The 21,757-nt window shown below is 40.5% G+C and overlaps 1 protein-coding gene across 6 annotated transcripts in view; it reads right to left on the bottom strand.

Moving 5' to 3' along the window:
- DLG2 (discs large MAGUK scaffold protein 2) overlaps nucleotides 1-21,757 on the bottom strand; it is a 1,973,535-nt gene that overhangs the window by 206,187 nt on the left and 1,745,591 nt on the right. Inside the window, exon 1 of one of the 6 annotated variants that reach the window (XM_057748305.1) lies at nucleotides 17,257-17,368. The exons of the other annotated variants lie outside the window; for them this stretch is intronic. The gene's annotated coding sequence lies outside the window, so the exon portion shown is untranslated. Of the gene's footprint in view, nucleotides 1-17,256; nucleotides 17,369-21,757 lie in introns of those variants that run through there. 6 annotated transcript variants of the gene reach the window in all.

Below are 21,757 nucleotides of genomic sequence, written 5' to 3'. Positions count from 1 at the left end.
TTCTTCATCTATAAAACGGAGATAATTGTACTTATCATACAGCTGTTATAAGTGTTATTCTGAAATTTAAAATGTGAAATATCTTGCTTCCCACCTGCCACAAAATAGACACCAAAGTAATTGTTAATTCATGTCCTAAAAACAGTTGCCTTGTTCTGGATAAGAACCTATATCACTCATACTAACTCTTGTTTCCCATTGGGATACATTTATTTATTTTCATTCTCAACCAATTTTCTCAAAACTTTGTCAACGTCACCATTTAAGGAAAATATGAGTACACCTTCCATGATCTGAATATATATTTCTAAATTGTAGGAGGTACGACCATATTACTATGGCACAGTATGTACATTATAAATCCTATACCAAAACAGAAAGTTAAAGGCTGAGATGAATAGTTAATATAAAGAGAAAGGCTATCATCTTGCATACCCTTAGGATGCATATACCCACTTTGGAGAATACTATGAGCTCCTAGACTGAAAAGACCTAAACTCATTTGTTCATGTAGCACCTAGCAGCACAGACCAAGTACAGTCACCCTTTGTATCTGAGGGTTCCACATCCATGATTCAACCAATGGTGGATCAAAAATATTAAAAAAAAAGTTCCAGAAAGTCCCAAAAAGCAAGAATAGAAATTAACACACCAGTAACTATTTACATATAATTTACCTTGTATTTACAACTATTTACATAGTATTTACATTGTATTAGGTATTATAAGTAATCTAGAGACGTTTTAAAGTGTACGGGAGGGTGTGCATAGGTTACATGCAAATGCTATATCATTTTATATAAGTGACTTGAGCATCCTCGAATTTTGGTATCCACAGGAGTCCTGAACCCAATCCCGCAACCAAGCAAGAACTATACTAAAAAACATCTACAAACTGAAGAGACAATGCTGGGATATGAGGAAAAAATTATAAAACTGGGTGGCCTCAAAAGGTCATTACCTATCCAAACCAGTTTTTATAGTTTTACTATATATTTTAATAATAATAAAAGCTTAATATAGTAGAAATGTTAAATAACCAAAATGTAACTGTCTTCCTTTCCAAATGTCTGTGGCAAGTAGTTAATATATTTTTTTTCAGCTTTAATATTTTATTGAAGTATAGTTGATACTTTTTAGAAAGCAAACAGTAATAATAGCCATTTGCTGAGTACTTATAAGGGGCAGACACTATGCTAATCACTTTACATGTTCTTTCTTATTTGGTCCTTTCAGTAATCATAGCACTGCAATGCATCTCTCTAGAGGACACTGAACATATTTTAGTGTATGTTAGGGGCCTAAAATCATGGCCTGCAGACCAAATCTGGCCCATTGTCTGATTTTGTAGCATCTATAAGCCAAGAATGATTTTTACATTTTTAATTGGTAGAAAAAAAAATCAAAGGAAGAAAAATGCTTTGTGGCACATGAAAATTATATAATATTCAAATTTCAGTGTCCATAAATGAAGTTTTATTGGACCATAGCCATACCCATTCATTTATGTATAGCCACTTTTGCACAACAGCAGACTTGATTAGTGCAGTAGAGACCAAATGGCCCAGAAAACCTAATATATTTAGTGTCTGATCCTTTACATATTTACAATATGCTGACCCCTAGTGTATGTGAATGGAGTTCCCTGGAATTGTGCAAGTTGCAGGTGCATGGTTGTAAGTCACAGTCAAAGTAACAATCCTATATGGAAATGGAGGCTCAGAGAGATTAAGTCACTTGTCCAAGCTACTAGGAAATGGCAGAACCAGAAGCTTTTAGGGCAAATTTTTAAGGCTGAAATGTGCCCTTGATTCTATCTACAGTGCAGACTCGTTTTTTTCTGATGGCCTCTCCTGGCTATGTGACTTATGAACCACTGCCAATACAACTTCCCCACTGCCTCCAAGGTCTTCTCTGTGCTCTCATGCCCAGATTTTAATATCTTTATGGCTAAGGACAGGGTAGAGTGGGGAATGGGTGAATGGAACAAAAGCACAATTCACTCCTTCATAACTACCTCTGTAAGTCTCTCAAAGCCACACTTGGCCTCTGAGTCTGAGACTTTGCCGTCTGGCTGAGCTGAAAGTGATGAAAAGGACATGTGATGGAATGCTGGAAATCTCATTACTGGCTCTTTGCCTACAGAAACTTAGCCAGCTTATCTTCTTTCCCAAGGAACTTCAAACTTATACTGGCTCAGCTGGTTCTTTCCAGGTGCCTATAACAAGCTGTTCTGCCCAAATGAGATCAGAAGTCGATAGACCAGAATCTGCACATACTTTTCTCTCCTGGAGAATACATCCCTTTTCCCCTAAACATCATTGTTAGAAATCCTCCTAGGATCTCAGCCATTCCTGGGTTATAATCTGGATACTGTAAAACACCAAGTCACAATTATTTCTTCCCGGACAGTATCTGGAAGCCCAGATATGTTAACATAATTTCTCTGGCTGCCTAAGTACAGCCAGAATTTCACTTCTAAGCAAGAACAACTAACAATGGCAAGGCACCAACTATGTCAAGTTGTGGCAACAGCTTTCACACAGGCTAATCTCATTCAATCCTCCCAGCAAACAGATTCATTATTCCCATTTTATAGACAAAGACACTAAGACTCAAGAGGAATTAAGCAGTGCATACTCTGCACCTGGTAAGTGGTAGGTCTGGGCTTCAAACCTTGAGCTCTCTCACTTTTAAGTGCCTGTCACTTCAGTAAAGGAGCCCTCCATGAAGAAGTTAGGGTTTTTTTTCTCTATGATATTCATTAAAAAAACAAGCAAACACCTCTTCCAATCTCTTTCCCAAAATCTCTTTCCCAAATCATGGTGGGATTATTCTTTATAATTGGGACACAGTACAGTATGATAAGAGTTCAGCGAGAGGCAGGGTTTAAGTTTACTAGCAAGTCATTTAAGCAACCTGATCCTCTGTAAATCTGTAAAATGGGAGTGACAATTTATCTACCTTGTACAGTTGTTGAGAGGATTGTATAGAAGAATATAAGCATTCCATTACATATGAAATGTTCAGAACAGGCAAATCCATCCAGAAATCCATCCAGAAAGAAAATACATTGGTGGTTGCCTAGGGGTGCAGCAGGTGGAGTCAGGGGAGATGGGAGGAAATGGGGAGTGACTGCTAATGGGTATGGCTCTGGGGTGGGGGGGGGGGATAATGAAAATGTTCTAAAATTGATGGTGGTAATAGTTTCACGACTCCGTGAATATAGTAAAAACCAATGAATTGTATACTTTAAGTGGGTGAAAAACACAGTATGTGAAATTTAAAATAATGTAGATAAAGTGCTTAGCACAATGCCTGGCACAAAGTAAATGCTTTGTGAATGTTAGTTTCGGTCATAATTGTTTTGAGGCAGAGACTGGTTGGTTCACCAAACTCACTTCCTCTCCTGGAGCACAAAACTAGGCTCCACCCTAGAAATTAGGTGTGGCCATGTCTCTGAGCTCTGGCCAAGAGAATGTGAGTTCTGGCCAATGAAATGGAATGGCCTGCCCTATAACAACATTTCCCCAGCAAGCCTTCAACTCCTCTTTTCCTCCCACCAGCTTGATGCAAATGAATCCTTTGACCTTGGAAGCCACGTGTTGGAAAAAGTCCCTGAATCGCTGCCTAGAGGAGAGTTAAGACAAGATTTGAACTTCATGAGAAAGAAAATAAACTTCCATTGTGTTTAAACTATTATTCATTTTAAGAGTTGACTGTAACAAGAGCTTGTATTATTGTAAACCAATTCATTATTATTACATGTTCTCTTCCAAACTGTCTGAAATAAATTGACTGTGGACGGCTGACCATGTTGGGTCTGGGGCCCTGAGGGCATACAGGAAAGGTTGTCTGACAAAAACATCCCATTCCTCTAATACTGTCAAACAGTTATTGGACAATCTGGAGAGGGTTCATAGCTTCTAATTAGCTTTTCCAACCTGGGGAAGCTGAGTCCTTGTTCTGCCCTCCAGTCTCTTGATGAACAGCAGGCAACATGCAATCAGACCATGAGCAGCAGTAGGGTGTGGAGAAAACTCAGTGCAGAGAACAGGAGAGCAGTGCAGAGTGGAGCCTGCCACTCTGCACTGCTCTCCTGTTCTCCTTCTTGGAAGACATGTATCCTAACCTCTTTTCCTCTGATAGAAGGGAAAAACAATACAAATCAAAGATGGGACCCAAATCAGATCATGTACCACCCTTGCTCGGTGCTTTTATTTTTTTTAAGCTCTTTATTGGAGTATAATTGCTTTACACTGTTGTGCCAGTTTCTGCTGTACAACAAAGTGAATCAGCTGTATTTATACATATATCCCCATATCCCCTCCCTCCGGTAACTCCTTCCCACTCTCCCTATCCCACCCCTCTAAGTCATCACCAATCATCGTTCAGTGCATTTTTTTTTTTTTAGGAAGGTATAATGAACATTTTTAACCAATTAGAATGATAAGGCCTCTCTCTTTTTTTTAAAATAAATTTATTTATTTATTTATTTATTTTATTGGCTGTGTTGGGTCTTCATTGCTGCACACGGGCTTTCTCCAGTTGCGGCGAGTGGCGGCTACTCTTTGTTGTGGTGCACAGCCTTCTCATTGTGGTGGCCTCTCTTGTTGCAGAGCACGGGCTCTAGGCACATGGGCTTCAGTAACTGTGGCACATGGGCTAAATAGTTGTGGCTCACAAGCTCTAGAGTGCAGGCTCAATAGTTGTGGCGCACAGGCTTAGTTGCTCCGTGGCATGTGGTATCTTCCTGGGGCAGGGATTGAACCCGTGTCCCCTGCATTGGCAGGTGGATTCTTACCCACTGCGCCACCTAGGAAGTCCGTTCAGTGCTTTTTAAAGCAGTATTCTTCATGCCTTAAATGTGGAAGGCAGAGAGCTATTAGCTCTCTTGGTGAATAACGCCAAAATATTTGATTGTTATTGTCTCTCATTCAGAAGACTTGCTGTTGGAAGGAAGAGCTCTGAGTCATGCCTTAGAAAAGGTGAACAGAGGATATGCAACCACAACCAAAGGTGGCAGAGTAAAGAGAGGACACTCACTGAGGTGAGGGGCTCTCATGTTTATGAGCCCCTTCCTTCTGTCAAATGGGGCCTACAATGCCTTCCCAGGCACAGTGAAAGTGAAAGTGCATTCAGATCTTATAAAACTAGGTGATGATTCCCAAGTATTTACTATGAAGTCCTTTTACATAGCTTGTTTAATCTTCTTAACAAGCTTTAACAAGTTTATTACATGAGTAATAAGTTCCACTTATGAGCTAAGGAAACTGAGGCTCAGAGAGGTTAAAGTATCATCCCCATGACCACCCAGGTGCTGAGCAGCAGAGCCCAGATTCTAACTGGGACCTGAGATGCCAAAAGCCCACATCTCCAATCACCATACCTTTCCTGTCTCTGAACAAATGAAATGTATTATCAAGGTGAATGGCTCTTTTACCCAAGAATCCAGGATGCCCAAAGCCAAGAGGCCGATCCTCGCTTATTGCATAGGCAGAATGTACTACAAGGCTGCTTGCATTCAGGCATATGAAGTGCCCAAGAAAACAATGAAACAGATGGGAAAAGGAAGAACAAAGGCCATTGTCCTGGGCCCCAGAGACTAGCTCACCTAAACATGATTCATAAATATTTTAATGAACTCAGACCTCACAGATATTGAATATCAGATCATTGTACGTAGAAATGTGAACTTCCAGTTATAAACCATGTCTTCTTGCTGAAAATAGCTTCCCTCCCCCAGCACAAACTCATAAAGAGAGAGAAAAGAATCTGAATTTCTCTCTGCTTCCTGTTTGCCAAGCGGTTTCTTTTTCCCCTCAACCTCAAGGTCCCATTGTTTCTCTCATTTCTTCTTAGCATGCTCTATTTAAACCAGATGGAGTAGTATAGCATTTTGAAACTAGTTCTGAAGCCCAGGGAACACGCATCATAAATAAATAAACAAATGAACAATTCAGCAATTGGTAAATCAGGCAGGAATGAGTTCAACAACTGAACTGGAAAAGTAGCTGAAAATCTACTCCCTGATGAAATATCTGAATGTGACCCAAGTTCTCTTCACTCAACAGGTGACCACACTGACTTCTTTCAGTGAATCAGGGGCTAGAGAGAAGAGAGAGCATGCAGGAGTGGGGAAGCAGTTACAGAGGGCTCCACAAAAATATTTAGTGACCCTTTGGCCACTTTGCATTACCAACATGCTGATACAGTATCCCATGGTTGCTGTGAAATATTCATTCACCACCTATAAAAGCAAGACATTTTCAAGTGCTGCTTTTCTTTAAATATACTCTCCTTCAAGTCTTACATAATCCAACTATCATCCCATGTGAGGCTTAATTTAAAGGAAACCATAAGTTGAGTTAATTCACTGTGAAGGGTTATGGAAGTTATATTTATTTCATAGAGTCAGCAGCTGTGTAACAGGGTGTCTATTATATGCCTAACCTACTGCCAGATTCTGGGAACACAAATATGAATAGGATCCAGTCTTTGTCCTTAAAAAGTTCACAGTCTCCTCACAGAGAGAAGTGTTCAAAAAGTAAGTGAAAGAAGTGTTACAGGTATTAAGGTAGAAACAAGTGCATGAAGTGTTTAGTCATTAGCTCTGAGGGAGGGAGTATGTGTGGGGAGGGGCAGAGGACAGAGACTATGGTTCAATATAAGAGAGACCCCTGTCTGTCCACCAAGAAGACCCTAGAAGCTGCTATCTACCAAGGAGACAAGGTGAAATGGCAGTAGAGAAAGCAACAAGAATAAGGGCAGCCGTGCACAGTGTCATGAAACATTTAAAGGTTAGGGGTCACTGGAGACACTTGAACCTGGCTGGGAAATGGACTCTGAGGAAGAGAAATGAGGCAGGCGTGGGGGTCAGGGCAGAGTCTTTGCTGCCCTGTGGGTCATGTGAAGGAGTGCAGACTCTAGATTTAAACAACAGAGTAAGCATGATCCGATTTGCACTTTAGAAGATCACTGTGGCAACCATGTGGAGGATGAGCTGGAGGTGTAGAGGATGGCAGAGGAGAGAACAGTCAGGAGGTGAGAGCAGCAGTCCAGGTGGGAGGGATAGGGCCTGCTCTCAGGCAGCAGCAGTGGGGATGTAAAGAAAGGGAAAGAGGGCAGATGTTAAGAAGGTAGAAATTTAGGCTGGAAATAATGAAATCTGGATTCTAGACACAGCTTCACTACAATCTCTCTAGGGACCCTGGACAAATCCTTCCTTTCCAGGACCCTGTTTCCCAACTTGTTAAGTGAGAGGGAGACATTTTTGTGGCTGTAGGAGAAGGCATCTTATTCGAGTGTTGAGTTATTATTTATTCATTGGGTAAGTCAGTCAATCAGGGAAGACACTCATTCCTTGATTTAAATTTGGGGGTCTTGCTATGAAAAAGCAAAATGGTAGTACAATGAACTCAAACGAGGGAAAGATAAGACTTGAAGTCCATAAGCATTTGCTGATGACGAATTAGGTGCAAAATGTGCATCACCATGTGCTATAGCTAAGATGCTGATGGAAATGATGAAGACATGGTCTCTCCTCTTTGGGAGGGGAATGAAGCAGCCTGTGATTAATTCAACAAATACTTACTTGAAAGTTGTGTGTGGAGGATCATGCCTGTATACAGAGGAATAAGACACAATCCCTGACATGGAACTCAGTCACAAGTGGAAGAAATGATACTGCTATTAGACAGTTCCAAAGCACTGTGGGAGCCCAGAGATAAGAGAATTTGCACCAAGTCCATCTTTGATCTTTGTCACAGAAAACAGAAGTACGAATGCTCCTTTCCATGATTCAAGACTGGATCTTCATGAAAGAAGATGAAGCAAGAAGTCATTCACTTTAAATAAGGAAGACCTTTCCACAGGTGAGGTCCTGTATTAGGTATTCCACATGAGAGCAACAAGACACGCTCTTCACTCTCAAAGAAATCACAGGTCAGTGTACATAACATTTTGTATTACAGGAGGAGGAAGCAGAGAAAGTTGGATTCTACTCTTTCTATCAAGCAATCCAAAATGCCCTGAATAGCATCTAGCATACAACAGGTGCTCAGTAAAGGTTAAACTAAAGCGAACAATATCAAATTTGTTATTTAAAGAAAAAATGAAGTTGACTCATTTTCTCATAAAATAATAACACACAATTGACATTTAACTATCTAAAGAATTCACTTAGGGGACTTCCCTGGTGATGCAGTGGTTAAGAATCCGCCTGCCAATGCAGGGGACACAGGTTCGAGCCCTAGTCCCAGAAGATCCCACATGCCGCGGAGCAACTAAGCCCATGCGCCACAACTACTACGCCTGCATTCTAGAGCCCCCGTGCCAAACTAATGAGCCCATGTGCCACACTGAAGCCCATGCTCCTAGAGCCTGTGCTCAGCAACAAGAAAGGCCACCTCAATGAGAAGCCTGTGCATCTCAACAAAGAGTAGCCCCCACTCACCGCAACTAGAGAAAGCCCGCACACAGCAACGAAGACACAACACGGCCAAAAATAGATAGATGATAGATGATTGATAGATAGACAGACAGACAGATAGATAGAATTCACTTAGGAAAAATTACTTTTATGTAAGAAGTCATGAGTAATTAATCAAAGCACAGGCAACTGGCTTGTTTTAATACTAATTCAAACAGGTCTACATTCCCAAAGTCTTGGGAAACAGATGGCATCTAATTTGCTTTAAGAGGCTTTGATTGACCACACTTGGTGCTTTCAGCCAGGATGAGGTCAGTTTCTGAAGCTCTCATAAGAGAAATTAACTTCTAACCCCTTAAATAAGTGGTTTCTAAATATCTAATCTGGGAAGACCATACTTGGGAATGGTCTTGTTTCGAAAGAAATGGAGTGTATTAGGGGTATGGAAGGAGAAATGCACCAGTAGTCTGGCTAAGAAAGTTGGTGACTTGACAAATGAGATAACATATGTAAAAAGCTTTGAAAAAAATTAAAGGTGCTAACAATGCAGGTGGGATTAAAAAAGAACATGCACCACAATGTGATATTTTTTTCCTAAACAGAGAGACCCAGAACACTGAGATCCATCTGGCAAGAATTATGACATGTAATTTAAAATCTCTGAACAGTAGGAAATGATTCTAAAGGACTCACAATAGGCTTGGCTCATGGATTCTGCATCCTCTTACAGGTGCAGAGGTGGCCACTCTATTGCCTACCATTGGGGAGAAAAAGCTATAGTGAAACCCAAGGGCTTTTGGCCACTTCTTGGTTGGGCTGACATCTGGCTTCTGCCACTTACTAAGCTGTTAAGACCTTGGACAAGTCACTTAACTTCACTTAAGCCTCAATCCCCATCTGTAAATGAAAATGGTAATGCCTATCTCATAGGGTTGTTATGGGGAGTACATGAGATAATAGATGTAAACAGTTTAGTACAGTGCCTAATATATAACAAGCATGGTAACTTTTATTAGTATTATAGTTTTATATCATAGTTAACTATTAGTATTATAATTAGAATTACTGAAAGAGAAATTTTCTTTCCCAAACTGGCTAATTTGTTTCAAACATTTCTGAGACTGAAATACATGGGTGATGGATTTGCAGAAATGACAGTAGGCGTTTCATTTTAATATAATTGTAATGTACTGAAGAACACAGCAGAATCTTGTGCCAGTCATGAACCCTTTCTCATAGTAACATTACTTTGTGCGTGAACCTGGAGGTATGTATGTGTCTTATTAGCTACGTACTTAAATGTGTCATTTGGTAACATGGGTCTCCTCTAAATGCTATTTAATGATATAATACAAAGAATGGTAGCCTGGAAGGACCTTGATTTGAATTTCACCTCTGTCACTCAATGACTATGTGAGCTCTAGCAAAACAAAAACCCTTCTGGGTCTAAGTTACTGCATCTGTAAAGTAGATAATTATAGCTGCATGCTTTTTAAAGAATTACATGAGATCATCACCCACCCCACCCCCCCACCCCCCATCATCATCATTTTCACTGAGTTTTGGCTATGTGCCAAGTTCTGGTGACCTTTACTAAATTATCTAACCCTCACCCATGCTGTCTTCCAGAAGTGTGATTAAAGTTAGGGTTTGCAGCCAAGAGGTCAGAACCAGCCAGATGGGATCTGTTCAGTTGACAGGCAGATTCTGCTAAATGATAACCAAAAATATCAGTAGCTCTCGCTGCTTTAGAGGATAGCCAGGTCTTTGACAGCTAGTCAGTGGGCTGCAGACAGAAGTCAAGTAGGGTAGGGAAAATAATTCTGAATGTACATAAACATCGGACACTTTGGGATCTGCAGTCAAACCTCAAGTTTCCAAGGTTTATCATAAATAACTATTCCAAAAGATGTTTAGAGCAGACATCTAAAGGGTCCCAATAAAGGCAGCATTGAGCAGAGGGATAGGACCTCAAATATGTCAAAAAGGATGAAAAGGATGAAGAGAAAAAAACAAAGCACATCAACTTGCTCTGCTCTAAACAGTACTCACAAGACTCTGAGCAGGGCCTTAGGGAGGAAGTATGAAAGGGAGCAGAAGCTGGGGGCTGCTGAGCTGCACAAGCACTGTGGCCTTTATTTCTTTGACAAATGATCTTCAGATTTCTGTGACCCTTGGGGTCAGAGATAGGTGGCATAGGGCAATTTTATCTTTCTCTTGACTTTAAGAAAGTTACTTAGGGGCTTCCTAGGTGGTGCAATGGTTGAGAATCTGCCTGCCAATGCAGGGGACACAGGTTTGAGCCCTGCTCCAGGAAGATCTCACATGCCGTGGAGCAACTAAGCCTGTGCGCCACAACTGTCGAGCCTGTGCTTTAGAGCCTGTGAGCCACAACTATTGAGCCCATGTGCTGCAACTACTGAAGCCCACGTGCCTAGAGCCCGTGCTCTGCAACAAGAGAAGCCGCGGCAATGAGGAACCCACACACCACAACGAAGAGTAGCCCCCACTCACTACAACTAAAAAGAAAGCTCGTGCACAGCAAAAAAGATCCAACAAAGCCAATAAAATAAATAAATAAATAACTTTATAAAAAATATAAAAAGCATCACTACCAGAATCATAAAAAAAAAAAAATTAAAAAAAAAAGTTACTTAACCTTGTGGGCTCTGGTTTCATCTTTAAAATTGGTATAATAAAATTATGGCACAATTTACACTGCATTATTATGTACTTGTTTAAAAGAATAGGGAAGCTTTCTAGGTACTAGCATAAAAAGTTTTCCAAGACACAACAATAAGTAAAAAAAGAATAATGCAGAAGAGAGTGTATAGGATGCTCCCTTTGGTGTGAAAAAAAGGGGGTAAAAGAGAAAAACATACGTGTGTGTGTGTGTGTGTGTGTGTGTGTGTGTGTGTGTAATTTGCTATATTTATAAAGGAAACTTCAAAAAAATACACAAAAAACTAAAAATAGTGGTTAACTACATGGACGGGAAAAGGGGAGGAAAAAACTTTTCAACAAGTATTTTAGAAAAATCAAAAACTTAAATTATTTTAAACAATCAAATGAAGATGCCAGTTAGTATATATCTCATAAAACTGTTTTAAAAAGTAGATGAACTCATGCATTTAAAGAGCTTAGCCTGTAGCCTAACACACAGCAAGCATTAAATACACATTAGTGGGGATTATCATCTCTTTTTGAGAAAGTAGGAGGGAGCTTTTCCTTGAGCTCTACTTTCAGCTCAAGGGCCAAAAGAGTTGGAGACAAGTTGCAGGAGCCTGGCTACTGGGGCTCTCACTGGGGCTTAAGGAGAAGAAAGGCCGCAATGACGTGGTTTCCTCCTTGAAATAAAGATGGAGCCTTTACCCAGGAACTACAATACAGTGGACTAAAGTATGGAAAGACAGAACCACAACTCCAACACAGACCAGACCTGTCCATGACCCCAAGGGTTAGAAATGTTTTAAAAATAGGCATGCCTCAGAACAAAACATGAGAAAAGATGAACAGATGTCAATGAAATGTCACTTTCTTCCACTGTGTTGCTAAAAAAATTTTCAATGTCCTTAAAGCATACATCTCAGTGGATTAACTGGAAATGCCACAATGGAATGAGAATAATAAAAGTAAAAAATTGGCTTTGAGGGGCTTCCTAGGTGGTGCAGTGGTTAAGAATCTGCCTGCCAATGCAGGGGATATGGGTTCGAGCCCTGCTCCAGGAAGATCCCAAATGCCCTGGAGCAACTAAGCCCGTGCACCACAACTATTGAGCCTATGCTTTAGAGCCCATGAGCCACAACTATTGAGCCCATGTGCTGCAACTACTGAAGCCCACATGCCTAGAGCCCATGCTCCACAGCAAGAGAAGCCACGGCAATGAGGAGCCCACACACCACAATGAAGAGTAGCCCCCACTCACCGCAACTAAAGAAAGCCCGCACACAGCAAAAAAGACCCAACACAGCCAATAAAATAAATAAAAATAAATTTTAAAAAAAAACTGGCTTTGAAAAGGCCCTTTATACAGTCACAAAATTAATATCTATATTTCTTTTATTTCCATCTGCACTGAAAAAAGATTTAATAATCAGATACAAAATGTAAAAAATTATCAGGAATCACAAGTATTCAGGTACTGTATAACTTAAACAATTATTCTAGTATTGCCTGTTTAACCTAGGGTTATGATAAGTGGCTGACAAAATAAAGACTAAATCTTAGTTACTTTAGGATTAAAATACATAGCATTTAGAACATAAAAAAGTACCGTCTTAGGCACTTGTTGGGGAAATAGCACACAACAGGATGTCTTGATTTTGTTAGATGTTTCCTTTTTTTTAATAACGTGTTTTGTTTGTTTAATTAATTCATTTATTTATTTACTTATTTATTTAATTGGCTGTGTTGGGTCTTTTTTTGCTGTGTGCGGGCTTTCTTTGGTTGCAGTGAGTGGGGGCTCCTCCACATTGTGGTGCATGGGCTCCTCATTGCCGTGGCTTCTCTTGCTGTGGAGCACGGGCTCTAGGCACGTGGGCTTCAGTAGTTGCAGCACATGGGCTCAATAGTTGTGGCTCACGGGCTCTAAAGTGCAGGCTCAATAGTTGTGGCGCACGGGCTTAGTTGCTCTGTGGCATGTGGGATCTTCCTGGAGCAGGGATTGAACCCATGTCTCCTGCATTGGCAGGCGGATTCTTAACCACTACACCACCTAGGAAGCTCCAGATGCTTCCTTTAAGTAGGTTCTATAAAAGGAGCAAGCAGGCAGGGGTCCAGGAGCTGGTGATGAGGCACCCCTTGTGAAGCTCCCATATTGTTAGCTATGGTAGTTAAGAATTCCAGCTCAGAAGGTAGACAGATCTGAGCACAAATCCTAATTCTATCAGTCATTAGTTGAATAACTTTAGGCAAGTTACTTAACCTTGCTGAACTTCAATTTTCCCATCAGTAATATACAGATAAATACAACCTCTACCTTATAGGGATGAAAAAAGATAATGTATTTAAGATGCTTAGCACAGTGCCTGGCATTCAGTAGACAGCAGATGTTCAGTAAATGTTAGCCCTTATCATTATCATCTATCTTTCCAAGCTTTGGGTTAGGCAAAGGAAATCCAGGAAAAATAAGATACAACTCCTGAACACAGGAAGTTCTCAGCCCAGCATGGGGAAATGAACAAAAGAAGGCATGATGGCATAGCGAATATGATGATAGAAGTCAGCACCAGGAAACTGAGGCATACAGAGGAAGCACTACAAGGATGAGGAAGGGGCTTCATGGAGGAGTTGATGCTTGATGTAGGGCTTAAAGCATGTATAGATACAAGCCATCTGGGACAAAGGCAACAGAAGGGTAGACACTGCTAGGGAGGGGCAAGAAGAAAGGTGTGAACAGGTCCCAGGGTATGAATAGGCCAGGCTGAGGTAAGGCCAGAGAGGGCCAGAAAAGGCTCATCACCATCACATAGGGCTGAGTACATTAAAAAATTTCTGTAATTTGGTGCGTTTGACAGCTTTTCTTTAATTAGAAGTTGAGAGATAGTCAGCATTGCCCTGCCAAGGGAGTGTCAAGAGTGCTCCATACTATTATGGTGAGAAGATAATTTTGTGCTACCTTTGCCAACCTTAGAAATTCTCTGCTGAAAGAGTATCTTGCCTGATCTTGCCGGGAACTTATCCTTCCTTGCAAACTCAGTTTTGGCTTGAGATAAGAACGTGTCAGCAAATCCACACACTGCCCCCCTCCACACTTTTATTTTGCTTACAAATCTTCTCTTAAATAGGTAATTTACTTCGGTATAAAAGGATTTAACAGTGTCAAAATACATATTTTTTGAAAGGGGATGTTGTGAAATGGTGGGGACAGAGACACATGTAATTTCGAATATCTTCTGTTACTTAACAATGTAAAGTTGGGAATTTTTGTTAACCCTTGTGAATCTCAAGAGGTAGAATTCGACCCATCTCAAGAGTGGAACAGTTAATGCCAAGTATCTACTACCAAGTGTGAGACAGCTCTGTAGATGGTGGCTATCATTACTGCCTATAAAGGTAAAGTAGGTGATTTGGATAGCAGCCTTGGAAGAGAGAAATCTGAATTTGTTAGGGTAGAAGGATGTCAGGTGTGGGTGGAGGTGAGGAAACCAGGTCAACTTGTACTTCTAAATTTTGCCATGCTCTGGCTGGGCAGGACCCAGTGAAAGCTCTACGTCCTGTGTGTTGAACAGAGGTTGGAGACACTCTGATATCTCTCTCTCTCTCGCTCTCTCCCTCTCTTTCTCTCTTAGTACAATGAAGCTTCACTTAGCTAGGCCGAGCTTCATGGACCAATAAAGGTTAACAAAAGTATATTCTTTCAGAAGTTTTCAAGTTACTTCAGGGTCTTAGAGCTGGAGCAGTAAGAAGAGTTAACAGATGAGGCTTGTTAAATACAAGCAATTTTCTTTAGTCCATACAAATGTACTTAGGGGAGTATGGGATAGAAAGAGAGCAAATGCACCGTTGGTAAGAAATTGCAATTCTTCCCAAATGCACTATAAATGATAACATAATGATGCATCAATCCAGACCCCAGTGGGTAAAATACATTATCCTCTATGGTACATCTGTGCTGTTCAAGCATTTCACAGACAAGACTGAACTCTCATCAAGTCCTAGGAAAATCACATGCTCTTACCTTTAATCCAATATCTTTAACTGGTACAACTCATTACCTCTGTAGCCTATAAATGTGTTTATAATGAAGGTCACTTATTATGGACTATAAAAGGAATCTCTCTTAACACATCACGGAGACTTCCCTGGCCATCCAGTGGTTAAGACTTCACCTTCCAATGCAGACGCAGGTTCGATCTCTGGTTGGGAAACTAAGATCTCACATGCCTCATGGCCAAAAAAAGCAAAACATAAAACAGAACCAACACTATAACAAATTCAATAAAGATTTTAAAAATGCTCCACATCGAAATTCTAATGAGCTTCTCAGTGCTAATTAGTGACTTTGCTAATGGGGAGCTTTCTAACAAAACAAAACAAAACAAAACAATGCATCACAGAAATCCCATAATCTGGATCCTGTAAATGTAATGATGAAAACAAAAAGTGACCAAGAAACAAACTGGTAATTTTTTAACCTAGGTACTTGAACTGCAATATTTAATGAAATAATACACACGAAAATCTCAGAAAAAAATTAGATTCCAAATAATCTGACATTTCCATGCCAACTGTCTTGAAAAGCCTTGATTTTTAGAGTGACAAATGCTACCATCCAACATAAATGACCCATAACAAACTAATCTAATACTCATCACGACAATATTACTTACAGTAGTGAAAAAAATCAGAAATGACCTAAAAGTTTACTAATGGCAAACTGGCTAAAGCAATAGTGTCAATTCCACATAATGGAATCCTAGATCTCTTTAAAATTCACTTCCATGAAAAAAATTTAAAAGGACATGAAGAAATGATCACAAAACAGTGTTAAAAGAAAAAAAAAGAGGTTATCTTACTATATATGTATGGTTCCAATTTAAAATATAAAAAAAATTGTAAAGACCCACAACAAAATCAATAGGTATTATTTGGGGTTTTTTCTTATTTACTGTTATAGTTAGAAAATCCCAATAGAAATGCTTTTAAAATATTTAATGTTCTAAGTAAAACTTTGGTGGGCAGTGGAGGTGTGGAAAAGAATGCATCTGAAAACATGAAAAATTTTGCTGACATTAAAAATGCTTGTAACATATGTCAAATAACAATGTTAAATACTTATCTATAATGTAACTAAAATCAACCAGGATAGGAAGGTTTACATATAATATAACCCACCCTATATATTTCATGGTCCAAAATAGGATTGAAATAAATGAGCCAAAATGTCAAACAGTATTGTCTCTGAGGAGTAGAAATTATGAATAATTTCTTTTGTCCTTTTTTTTTAACATGCTTCTGTCTCATCTAAATTTTTAACAATGAACATGTAATGCCATTATAATCAGAAAAGTTGCTTTTTAAAAAAAGTTATAACTTAGCAGAAAAAAAAATTCACCTAACCTTAAAGTCACTAAAATATTAAGTTATACAGACTACACTTCTGACCCTCTGACTCCAAATCTATTTTACTTTCCATACTGCTAACATTTAAAAAATACTATGTAAATCTAGGGGGAAAATGCCTACATCAATTAAATAAGGTAGAAACATTCAGTCTCTACTTAATTTCACTGTTATTTTTTAAAGTGCATCATTGAAAGACCTACAAATCCCTTGGTAATTAATTCTCTTTGTGAAAAACAAAAACAGAAACACAGACACAAAGCATATAAAGGCTTATTTTACATGGAAAACTAGATCTAATGCTTAAAAGGCAAAGTTGATTTGCAGTCATTACACAAACCAACAAATTTTTCTTCACTTAAAAATTCATTCGGTAGTTTTTACTAAGCTCTTATTCCATGCTAGGTATTGTTCTAGGTGTCAGGGATATAAGGAGGTCTACAAATGGGATTGGAGATCATGCATTCCTTTCACAGGACATATTAAAGCAGTGGCTAGATGACCAGTTGGCAAAGATGTCATTAAAGGGGATCCAAATAAGTGAGGTGGCAATGATCTAGATGACCCATTTTTTAGTCTGAAAACCTCTCATTCCCACTATCCATTCTCACTCCCTCCCTATGCCACCTTCTATAATCCCTTAGAAAGCAGAGCCTGATTCAAAGGCTGGCACGTAACAGTTCATTTTGAGCAGTGATCCCAGGGAAGAGGCGTGAGGAACCAGGGAGAGTGAACAGGGAAGGAGGGAAAGGATGTGTCACCTGGCTATTCACTGTTGTGCGTAACTGGGATTCAACCCTCCGGGACCTTCTGAGGAGCATCCATCACGCTGTTTAGAACTCTCTCTCCAAGGCATGAGCAGGGGAGCCCCTATCCACCAGTTCCTCCCATCCCCAGACCTCCAACTGTCAAGAGTTGCCACATGGGGCGTCAACTCCCTTGCACTTCCAGTTTTGTGCATGCTAGAGTGGTGAGTAGACTCCTGGGCAGAAAGCAGAAATAGGTGTGGCAGCTGAGGCAAGCTGGTGTCAGGTTACACCCGCGTGAAGGTGGTGGTTGCAGCCAAAGAAAAGATGTGAGGCTGAGCATACAGATGACACCCCCTCAAATGTTCCTCTTAGCCATGGAGGACATGATAATAACAATAGTAAGTAACGTATACTGAACATATATAGACACTTTGCTTACATTTTATCACTTAATCCTCCAAATAAACTCCAAGAAGTAGATTCTATTTTCATCTTTTTGTTTTGGGGGGGGGGGGTTAAACAATAGAAATTTATTTCCCATAGTTCTGGAGCCTAGAGGTCCAAGATCAAGATGTCAACAGGTTTGCTTTCTCCTGAGGCCTCTGTCTTCGGCTTGCAGATGGCCACCTTCTCAAGGTGTCCTCACATGGCCCTTCCTCTACGCACACACCTGGGGTCTCTTTGTGTGTCGAAATTCCTTCCTCTTATCAGCACAAATCAAATTGGATTAGGGTTCACACTAACAGCTTCATTTAAACTCAGCCGGCTCTTTAAAGGACTCATCTCCCCAAATACAGTCACATTCTGAGGTATTGTGAGTTTAAGGCTTTGACATACAAATTCTGGGGCGGACACAACTCAGTCCATAACAACATGCAAGAGATTTACTAGGGGAAATATCTGTGAAAGATAAAAGGAAAGGGAGCAAGGGAAGGTGGGAGAGTCTGAGAACTGTGATACAAGACCTGACACCCATGAAGGAAAGGGAAAAGAAAGGACTGAGTGGACAGCATTTCAGACTGCAGCACAGTTTGAAAAGTTCAAGTTAGGCTGATGGTAGTCCTTCAGCCAAAGCTGCCCATCAAAGGAGTCCTGAACACTACAGCTATGAAGCTGCATTAGTACTCCTGCCATGTGCAGTCAGTGATAAGATAGACAATTACAGGGACATAAAGAATTCAGTTTGGGGATCAGTTCTTTCTGGTTTCTTTGGGAAGTGTCTCCAGTCCACCCTGACTGTTCTGCCACAATTAATTTTGTTCCCAGACCCATGTGCCTAGCTCGCCAAAATGTTCATACATACCTTTTACAGTTTCTGAATCTGGTTCATTCTCTTATGTTTTACTACACTCCTTTCTTTTGTGTCTTTTATGGCTCATTTATTATTTTTTTTCAGAGGGACACCTGGTTCAACTTTTAATGAAACATTTATTGAACTGAATTGATTTTGGGCAAGAAACAGTATTAGGTGCTGGATATTTATGTTGTAATGGTCCACTTTCTTGGGAGAAAACAAGCTTTCCCTTCTCATTCAGAATCAGAGTTACCTGTGCTCCCTTTCATTTATGATATATAGGACACAAACACATTTACCCAGAGGATCCTACATTTAAGTAAATTTACCACCATATCTGACTTATTAGTAGGGGCTGCAGAGCACCTTGCATCCCTGGGTGTTCAGGAAACATTATGATGCTCGAGGACCTCTACAGGTATACAGGTATTATTCTACTTATGTAGGTATGGAGGTAGTTACTCTATATTAATTTCAAAAGAACTTCAAAAGAGCTAGCATAGTAAATTTAACATTTTCCAATAGAAAGGCCACATTATCTGACCAGAAGCCTAAAGGATACCGTTCTTTTCTCAGAAATCTAACAGATCCCTGAGGACTGCAGCTTGAAATTTCTCCTCAGTTTTATGTGTTAAACTTATTAGCTAGGGACCACAAAACGAAACGCCTGTTGAATTCATGAAGGCAGGAAACAAATGATGGGAAAAACAAATATCAATACCCAAAAGGCTTATTTCTACATTTCCCCTACCACTGAAATGCCTTGGTCATTTACAAACCTAATCTGGGCCCAAGTTATGAATCTGACTTGAGAGAGACAAGTCTGGAGAGGGTTAAGGCCTTGACCTGCGGTAGATCTGCAAGTGGAAACGGAACCCCGGCATTTCCCTTTCAGTCATAATACACTGCCCAGCAAATGACTTCTTAACCGGCTATCTTTCTTGAACACATAATTCATTTACAGTCTTTCTATGAGGCTGTGAAGTTGCTCTCCTACCCCGGCTCAGGGAAGGGAAGCAACAAGCACAAGAAAAGCACGGCACCGTCAGCTAATTCTCCGCCAAAAACAGAAAAAGCAGTGAACAGTTTGAATCCCGGGTCCAGAGCTCTAGGTCACCAGGTCGAAAACCTGCACTGGAGGCGTGGGTCGGGGGAGAGGAGTGGAAGGAAATGTCAGTAAAATTACCTTGACCGTGAGGAACCTTGAAGACTTTCCCACCGACTAAACGACACCAACTTTTCTCAACAAACGAACCACGGGAGGGGTGGGCTGAAGCAAATGGACCCGCCCGCGACGCCCACTCTGAAACACCCATCCCGTCCGTCACCTTCCAGGTCTAGTCTTGCAGCCCGGAAGTCAGCGCCGGAGCCGGAAGAGCGCAGAATCCCGCGAGACGCTGTTGTGGGGAGCGCGAGGAGCTCGAGGCCGTGACTAGCGGGGTCTGGCGGGGATACCGGAGCCGGCGAGGGACGTGCCAAATCAGGGTTCAGGCAAAGTAACTCTCTGTTCAACTTCCCCAGTTGTCAGTCTCCGACGGGTCACACCTTCTCCAAAAAGCTAACTCTCACCACAGGCCTTCGGTTCAGAGTGCCCCTGGCAACCATCGGCGATTTAAAGCAGAAGAACCTAACCTTTTTCTTAAATACGAGGAAACAGTTTTCGAGAAGAAGCTAAACGGTCTGCCCGAGGTCATCAATAAATGGTGGACTGAAGATGAAGCTGAAGCACCTGCTGCAGTGCCCCAGCAAATACTGCCTCCCCATGTCTGCAAGCATCCAAAGGGCTCCAGGATGGGAAAGCGGAAGTAGAAATCGGTTGCCCTTCACAGTTCCTGTTTCTGTACCTGTCTCTGACCAGTGTGAGTTCCTTGAGGGTGGAGATTGTGCCTGACTCAAGCCTATTTCCAGTACCCAGCAGTGCATGAAATAAAACAAGGCCCAATGCTTGTGGAGCCTAGTTGAGTGTGTGTTCCCCTCAGTGACCTGGTGCTTCTAGAGAACAGAAACCATATCTTATTCATCATTATTTCCTGGCACCCAGCGCATGTTTTTGACTGTAATAGAAAGGAATTTACTGGAAAGCAGAACACATTGTGGTTAAGAATGTGGACTTTCTGTCAGATGGACCTGGGTTAGAGCCCCACTTTTTACACTTACTAGCTTACGATCTTGAACAAATGATGTAATAATCTCTCTAGAACAGTGTCCTCATCTGTAAAAAGGCATGATACCAAATTGTATTTTTCATCACAGGGTGGTTGTGCAGATTACGAGATGCATACAAAAACATTCATCAGTAGAGCCTGGCACGTGGCAAACATGCTATAAACAGTAGCTATTATTATCATTATTATAAATTCTATATTGTGTTTACAATACATTTAGAATTCCTAAACTATTAGATTCAAGGACTTTTGGGATATCCACTATGGCACATATGGGAAAAGCTCTAGAACACAAAGCACCTAGTAGATGCACAATATCTGGCACATAGCTAGTGTTCAATAAATATTCATTGAATAGTAAATAAAACAGTGAGCCACACATGCTTTTGCTGAGAATCATCAGCCCACACACTGAAAATGAGTAAATGCATTAAAGGTTGCTAACTAACTAACATCTAGCAGGGAAAAAATGTCAGTGTCCCAAATTCTGACTATAAACAAAGAGGAGGAACAGCTATATAACCTATGGAAAGTATGAAGCTATAAAACAAAGCCAAAACCTGGTGTCTTATTCTCAAGAAAATATGATCACAAATTTCTTTTAATATTTGGCCTTGTAGATCCCTCCAAATTAAATATCACTTGTATTTTATGGTCAAAAATTGCTTACTTTGCAATATTTCCTGTCTTGCTTTTATTACAGAAATATATATATATATTTAAAGTACTGCTTAGTTAATACTAGTTAATTATAATTTGAGTTTAGATTCTGAAGACTTTGGGATCTATTTTAGAGATGTTATTTGATGGGATGTGGGCCTCAGATTCTGCTGGAGAAATCAGATGATCAAAGGTCAATGTCCAAGGTGGTGTGGTGACAGTGGATACTCTCTCCAGGTCATGACACAAAGACCCGGTTTGCATCCCAGCTCTTCCACATACTAGTTGAGTGACCTTGGACAAATTATTTCCTGTCTCTAAGTCTGTTTTTTCATAATTTCTAATATGAGGTTGCTGTAGCCCCATTTCCCTGACTTCACCTGATGATTTATTG

Source organism: Hippopotamus amphibius, chromosome 9 (assembly GCF_030028045.1).
Source record: "Hippopotamus amphibius kiboko isolate mHipAmp2 chromosome 9, mHipAmp2.hap2, whole genome shotgun sequence".
NCBI classification, from domain to species: domain Eukaryota; kingdom Metazoa; phylum Chordata; class Mammalia; order Artiodactyla; family Hippopotamidae; genus Hippopotamus; species Hippopotamus amphibius.
The sequence above is the reverse complement of the archived record's forward strand: the minus strand, read 5'-3'. Positions and strand labels throughout refer to the sequence as shown.